Source organism: Prenolepis imparis, unplaced genomic scaffold, assembly GCF_030444845.1.
Source record: "Prenolepis imparis isolate NDT839.2.m4 unplaced genomic scaffold, iyPreImpa1.0 SCAF_9, whole genome shotgun sequence".
NCBI lineage: Eukaryota > Metazoa > Arthropoda > Insecta > Hymenoptera > Formicidae > Prenolepis > Prenolepis imparis.
In genome coordinates, this window is record NW_028141167.1 from 16,499,224 (window position 1) to 16,507,070 (window position 7,847).

The window sequence follows — 7,847 nt, forward strand, 5'->3', positions numbered from 1 at the left end:
GACTGAGGCTGAGATAAACATTTTTTTTTGTTATAAAATTTATCTTGGAATTTATAGCTTGTAAACAATCGCGGTGCATTTTTGTCAAATACAGCTATACATTCTTAATAGTTTATACTCTACTAATATTTTGGGTAATTATTCAGTTTAGCTGCCTCACGAGATATATCAATAAATTTGCACTCATTCGACGCGTTTTTGCTTAAAATGAAAGAATCTGGCAGAAAAAAGCGTCGCTCTGTCCCGCAAAGCGAAATATTAACAGTTAAAGTTGACTACTTTTGGGTTAGGAAATCTGTCATATCGACATGATGAGTACTCTCTACGATCACATGCGCATGCTCTGTGGTATAGTAGAACAGCTTACACCACACACACACACACACACACACGGGGGGGTGCAAGGGGGGCCTTCGGCCCCCCTCCCGCACCCTCCCCGCCGGGTGGTGCCTACCTGCCTAACCCGGACGGAAGGGTGAGGAGACTGTATGCCGGTACCGTCCATGCGATGATCATGTACGGAGCCCCTGTATGGGCGGAGAAAGTCATGGCCACCCGAGACATCAAGGCTGAACTACATCAGCTGCAGAAACGGGTGGCTGACCGCCTATGCAGGGGGTACAGGACTGTGAGCTGGACGGCAGCCTCGGTCCTGGCGGGGATACCCCCCATTGAGCTGCTTGCTCGCATGTACGCGGAAGTGTACCAGCGTACATGCGAGCTGAAAAGGGGGGGGTGAGACTATAACGGACCAAGACCGGCATACGATGAGGGCCCGCGCTCGACAGTCCTTAATAGAGCAGTGGAACCGGGACCTCGAGGATCCGAGGCTGCCCGGAAGAAGGACTGTCGAGGCCATCCGGCCCTGTCTAAAAGAATGGTTAGACAGGGCCAAAGGCGGGGTTACATACTGGATGACTCAGATACTGACCGATCACGGCTGTTTTGGAAAGTATCTGAGTCGAATAGGCAAGGAACGCATGGCGCGATGCCAGCAATGCGGCGAAGCGGAGGACAACGCGCAGCACACCTTAGCCGAGTGTGCTGCGTGGACCGAAGAAAGAGAGGAGTTGAAAGCGGTAGTAGGAGAAGACCTCTCCCTTCCAACAATAATAAGGGAGATCATTGAGTAAGAAAAGAAGTGGGGAGCCTTCTCCTCCTTCTGTGAAAAAGTTATGGCATAGAAGGAGGAAGAGGAAAGAGAGAGGGAGAGGAGCGGAAGGAGAAGACGCTCCTTGGAGCGGGCGGAGGAGGAGGGGGAGAGCAGCGGGGAAGAACCCCCTCCACCACCTCGGAGGGGGAGACTCACCCGCCTCCCCGGGGTCAATATTGACCCGGGATGAGGCTTTCGGGGGTGGACCTGTGACGCTTAAGTCTTGGTCTCCTTCCCCGACGACCTCCCAGGAATTGGGGGCGGGGGCGAGTAGGCTACGTTCCGTGGCATGCTCGCCCGAACCCCCCCCCCAAACAGGCAGCCTCCTCGGTTGCGGCCGAACCCTAGCTCCCATGGCAGCGGTGGGAGTCGCAATCGGGGAGGCTGGGGGGATCGTGTTTCTCCGAGGGTTGGGTCTCGGCCCGACTATCGGGGGCGCACGGCCCCCCCCCCTCGGACGGAGATGCAGCGGGAAGTGTCCTCTTACCGGGAGCCACAAGGCACCGGGGGGGAGGGCATCACCGCTGTAGAGAAGACTCTTCTTTTTTAGAGGAGAGTCCTCTGGTGAGAGCCTCCGGGGCTGATTGCCAAATCCAATCCCCCTTTTGGGGGTTGGAGGGAGCATCGGCCTCAAGGGCGGGGGGCCGCGACTCGAGCGGGAACACTCAAGCCGCGACCCCGCCCACTCCAAACTTCTTGGGAGGGCGCGGCGTGGGGTTGGAGTCGCCCTGCGCCGCAACCGCGAAGACCGCACGACGGCGGAGGGAGAGACTGCCCTTCAGGGTGGTTCCTCCACGAGAGGTAAAGGCGGGAGGGGCGGCGAGACGGGCATGGGATTCCAGCATCCTCGCCGCCCCCTACCTAACGCCCGTGAAGGACACTCGCTGAGGTTTTAGTGAAGTAAGCTTGGGCCCGTTGGCCGAATCACTCGTGGTTCGGTCAACGGGAACAAGAAGTCCCACATAACCGCCGCCTCTTTCCCGGGAGGCGGCGGTATCTATAAAGGATTTCCTCAGCGAAAAAAAATAGGATGTTTGTAGAATATCTGGCTTGTCTATATTATTTCGAATAGCTTACAACGTCCCAAAATGATCCTAAACACATCCAGGATATCCTGAGATATTCCCCAGGATATCCTATATTAGAATTGTTTTTTTTTTCAGAAGGTTATTCACTCTTTTTCTCTCGAACATCTGAATATACATTTATCTCACTTTAAGTACAGAAAATGTTAAGAAATTTAGATAAAACGAGCAAACCTATTATCGTTAAAATATATTACAAAATATTAGATATATAAAATTTCCTATAAATATCCTAGGGATTTCCTTAGGATATGATCTAGATTTTTGCATAAATGTTATTTATATAATAAATATTGGAATATACAGTTGCGTTTTTTTTATTTAATGTATCTCTCTTGAAACTGAACAACTTTTGTATAAAACATTTGTCTGAAATATTCTTAATATTTTTCGAGATATTTCAGATCTGTATCAATAATTAAGATGGGACATTTTGTATATAATTTGAAAGTCTAAGAATAATATTAGATGTAATTATTATAATATCGTGTAATTATTATAATATGTATCTTCTGTCATGAGTCTTATCTTTAAGAAGTGAGTCACATATAAGGAATAACAAGCTTTTTAAATATCGCGCGCATATATGTATTTAGTAAACGCGCATGCGCAAAAAGTATATTTTCGCGGAATATATCGGGAAGTCCTCATCGTATATATGGCGAGCATCGGAGTTCGGGAGCTCGAAACTGTAGAAGGCGAATGCTGAACTGTACAGTGCACGTGTCAAACAATTTCATCGAAAAGTTTTGGTAAGTAATAAAACAAGCTGTAAATTAATTCATCATGAGGAGTAAGTCAGATTTCAGATATGACGCATTAATACAGTGAATGGGTGCTTTCCAGTAAAAAAATGCAAGTCATCGCAATAGCGCGATTTTATTCAAGATTGTCTTTAATAGTGATCCAGTCTTAAATTTATATAATCACGAATTAGGATCAAAATTTGTTTATTTTGCAATTATAAATCTATGTAGAGCATTGTGAAATTAGATTGATTATCACTATAAAATATGAGGTTATGAAAGAAAATTATCCTAGAATTCAACTTGTGCCGACTTGTGTTTCTTACTGGAAAGCACTTCATTAAACAAAAATCATCACATGTATAAAAGGCTAACTTTTAATAAGGAAAGCTTTCTTTTAGGGTGTTGAAAGAAATACTGCGGCAGCTGAAAGCAATAGCACGGAGTATTCAGATTTGGCACAACAGTGGCAACGTAGCTGTAGTGAAAGGAGAGAATACGTATACAGGCTCAACCAGAATTATAATTGACATAACAGTGGTAAGATATTATCCTAAATATTATCTTTATTCATAAAAATTGTATTATTTATTCTATTAATGAGGAAAAATATATCTTAAAGATGTATACACTTAGAGTCCCGAAAAAAGTGATTTCTGGTCATTTCTTTTTATATATACTATGAAAGCTTTTTTAAAACTTTTTGTACTGAAAAATAGTTTTAACTATTTAGTAATTTTTGTGTGAAAAAATTTAGAATTCCTTGAATTATAAAGGCGATAAGAGAGCATGCAAAAAAACATTTTCCAGTAGACGTAAATCTCTAAACTGCATTTTCTTAAGAAAAAATGAAAGAGGTTTTAAAAAAATATGTTAAATTATTTAATCGGCATCAGTTGTTTATAAAAATATTAATTTTTGACAATGGCGAAATTTACGAGTAATTTGATTGAATATAGACTTTGACTTATTTATTTCGGAAAAAAGTTCTAAAAAAATTGTTTTTAAGTATTATTTTTTTAAACGTAACACTGAGAGGTCACAATGATATACTTTACATAATATTTAAGCAATATTATTGAAAAATAAATGATTAATGTTACAAATTTCAAATTTTAAGAAAGGTGATACGCAAAGTGGACACCAGGTTGCTTAAGTTAAGTAGAATTGGGATACTTACATTAGATTTGACTAATCTTTTTAGTGATTTATTTTAAATTGTATTATCTGGAACTTTTTTAAATTTTAATTCTTTAAATTTATTATCTTAAATGTGTTATCTAAAATTTATTATTTTAGATTTAACAAAAATATTAAATTATTTATAGATATATTGAACATGTCGCAGGAAAAATCTTTATACAAACGTACAATTAGTTCTTCGCATAGAATGAAAATGATGAAGTTAGAAACAGAATTTATAATGGAATCTTTTGATAAACCATCAACATCTAATTCGACATTGTTTTATAAAAATAAGTTACAAAATGAAAATAAATTACAAAACAAAAATGAATTACGAACTGAAAATGAATTACCAAACGAAAATAAATTACGAACTGAAAATGAATTACCAAACGAAAATGAATAACGAACTGAAAATGAATTACCAAACGAAAATGAATTACAAAATGAAAATAAATTACCAAACGAAAATTTTATATCTGATAATGATACAATATTAAGTAAATCTGACAATGTTATAGAAAGTAGTGATTCGTGTAGTTGTGTAGATTCGAATAGTGGATCAGATCAAAATATTAACTTTAAAAAATTTTTAGCTGATTGGGCAGTTACGGAATGCATTCCGCAATCATCATTGCACTTGTTATTAAATGGTATAAAACAGTATACGTGTCAAAATTGTAGTTTTGGTATTCCATTTGATCCAAGAAGTCTTTTACATATTCCTCGCAATACTTATACAGATGTTTGTGGTGATGGTAATTATTATCACTTTGGTTGTCAAAAGCAATATTAAATGCCATATCATCGATTTCAAGAAATATTACTAATATTAAAATATCTATAAATATCGATGGATTACCATTATTTAAATCATCACCACAACAATTTTGGCCAATTTTGGGATCTATAGCTATGTTAGGGGAGGGTATCTACAATTCTCCCCTTTGCGAATATTGCGAATGATAGCGAACGTTTTATGAGACGAAACGATACGAAAGCGACGCGAATGCTTTACATAAAACGATAATTACGCAAAGCCGCGTGGATAGCGAGATTAAACCAATACATATGCAATTAATGAGCAAAGGTAAGCGACTCACCGTGCGATGCGTGCCTCGTGCTTCTCAAGCAGATCCTCCAAAGCTTTTCCGTGCAGCATGCAGTGAGCATTAAGCGATAAAGCAGTGTAAGTAAGAGAGAGAGAGAGAGAGAGATAAGCGTGCCGAATGCAGTTCCTTCCATCCAGGCAATTTCAACTCCTGCAAAGGGATGAAGTCTCCTCTCTTCCAGTGAGGTATGAGCAACCAGTCGTGTAGATACTGAGCCAGTATTCGAACAAGTGTTCCGGAGCGGATCTCGTGAGCAAGTGTCCGAGCCTTCTTCCTGTAAGGCACGGCAAGCGAGTAGTGTGCTCCCACACTCAATAATTTGGATCGATGGATAGCGATGGCAGCACCGTTTAGTTAATCGATTACCTTTGGGCTCCGATTCGCTATCCATCGGCAATACGTACAATAAAGTCAAAATAATTTACAATAAGCATTCGAAACGACAAACATGTTAAAGAAAATATAACTAGCGCGATAACAATAATAGACAAAACTAACATACGACACGAACAATTGGTGAGCGCCAAACAAGCTAATTTCAAAAAAGTTATTGTTATTGGTATTTATTATGGCACACAGAAGCCATCTGATTCAAACGAATTTCTCAGAAAATTTGTGGATGATGCAAAAATATTATATGAAGAAGGAATTATTATTAATAATAAAAGAATTCCATGTTCGATAGATTCGATTATATGTGATGCGCCAGCAAAAGCATTTATACTGAAAATAAAAGGACATAATGGTTATTCGAGTTGCACAAAATGCATTACCGAGGGTAGTTATATTAATAGCAAAATGTGTTTTCCTGAAATGAATGCGCAATTACGGACAGACGCAGAGTTTCGTTTAAGAAAAGATGAAAATCATCACATTGGATATTCAATTCTCTCGGAAATTCCAAATTTGGATCTTGTTCAAAATGTACCTTTGGATTATATGCACCTTATTTGTTTAGGTGTTGTGCGAAAATTATTGTACATATGGTTATTTGGAGAACTTAAAGTTCGCTTACGACACAGAAAAGTTGAAGCAATCTCATGGCAGCTAGAAAATGTGTTAAAATTATATATGCCTTGCGAATTTGCACGTAAACCAAGATCACTTACTTTAGTGAAATTATGGAAGGCTACAGAATTGAGAAATTTCTTACTATACACTGGCCCTATAGCTTTAAAGTTTTTTCTTAAAAAAGATTTATATGATCATTTTCTAGTGCTACATGTGGCAATTAGAATATTATGTTCCTCAAAGTTACAAGACTTTATTGATTATGCTCATGATCTTCTTCTACATTTTGTATCATCATTTAAATTATTATATGGTGTACATAATGTCTCACATAATACATGGACTAATTCATATGGTACAAGATGTAAAAAAGTTCGGTACATTAGATAATTTCAGTTCTTTTAAATTTGAAAATTACTTACAAACATTCAAAAAATTATTTAAAAAATATGATAAACCACTAGAACAAATTGTTCGCAGATGCATTGAATATGAACAAAATAAGATCAATAAAGTAAAAGAATCTGAAATAACATGTTCTCATTTTTTAATAGATCTCAAATCTACTCACATAAAAGGTCTTTTAATAGAAGGTTGCTATAATCCTCAATATCAAATAATGAAATGCTCCAATACAACAATACGTATCGATACATTAGCAGATAATTGTTGCGAATTAAGAAATTGAAACATTATTGAAGTTAAAAATATTGCTTATTGTAAAGAACTCAATACAAATGTTATTATAGGCAATGAATTTTGCGATAAAAAAGATTTGTATGATATTCCTTGCTCTTCGTCTCTTATAGGAATATTTACTGTGGAGAATTTATCAGAATTAAAGATGTGGCCAGTAGAAGATGTTAAAACAAAATATGTTAAACTACCATTTAAAGATATTATAATAAGTTTGCAGTCTTCCCATTGCTGCATCAATAACAGTAAAATAGTTTACAAAAAAATATTTTTTCATTATTTTTAACTAGAGAAGGTGTTTCTTATAGATGTTTGAATCCTGAAAACAATACCGCAAACCAATTTTTACCAACACATCAGGTTTCCGACATAATTAAAGTTTAATATGCAGAATATGACTTTTGTTGCAATATTTGAAATTTTTTTGTAAAAAATATCTCAAATGTTGCAAAAAAGCTATTTTCTACGTATCACTATAATTATTAATAATTATAAACTTTAATTATTTCGGAACTTGATGTGCTGGTAAAAATTGGTTTGCGGTATCGTTTTCAGCATTCAAAAATCTATAAGAAACACCTTAGTAGATATACTATGCCGGTTCTAACCCAGGTCCTCTGAGGGGGGTGCGGGGCGCGGGGGGTTCTCCGGGGCGAGGGGTATGACGTCACGCAGGGTGGGGGTATCTCGATGGTGCGGGGGCTGATGTCACGCGGGTGGAGGGGATGTTTCGACAAAGGAGGGGGAGTTTTCTGAGTGCAATATTTGTAGATGGTATCTTTACGACTTTTTTATGAGGGTTCTTAGACATTTTCCTAAAAAGGTATAGAACAAGCGCCGATGATTGACAATTTTGTAC

At 38.1% G+C, this 7,847-nt stretch overlaps 1 pseudogene; it reads left to right on the forward strand.

Moving 5' to 3' along the window:
* The first annotated feature begins 4,323 nt into the window (after window positions 1–4,323).
* Window positions 4,324–7,231, forward strand: LOC145940192 (uncharacterized; annotated as a pseudogene).
* Window positions 7,232–7,847: the final 616 nt, after the last annotated feature.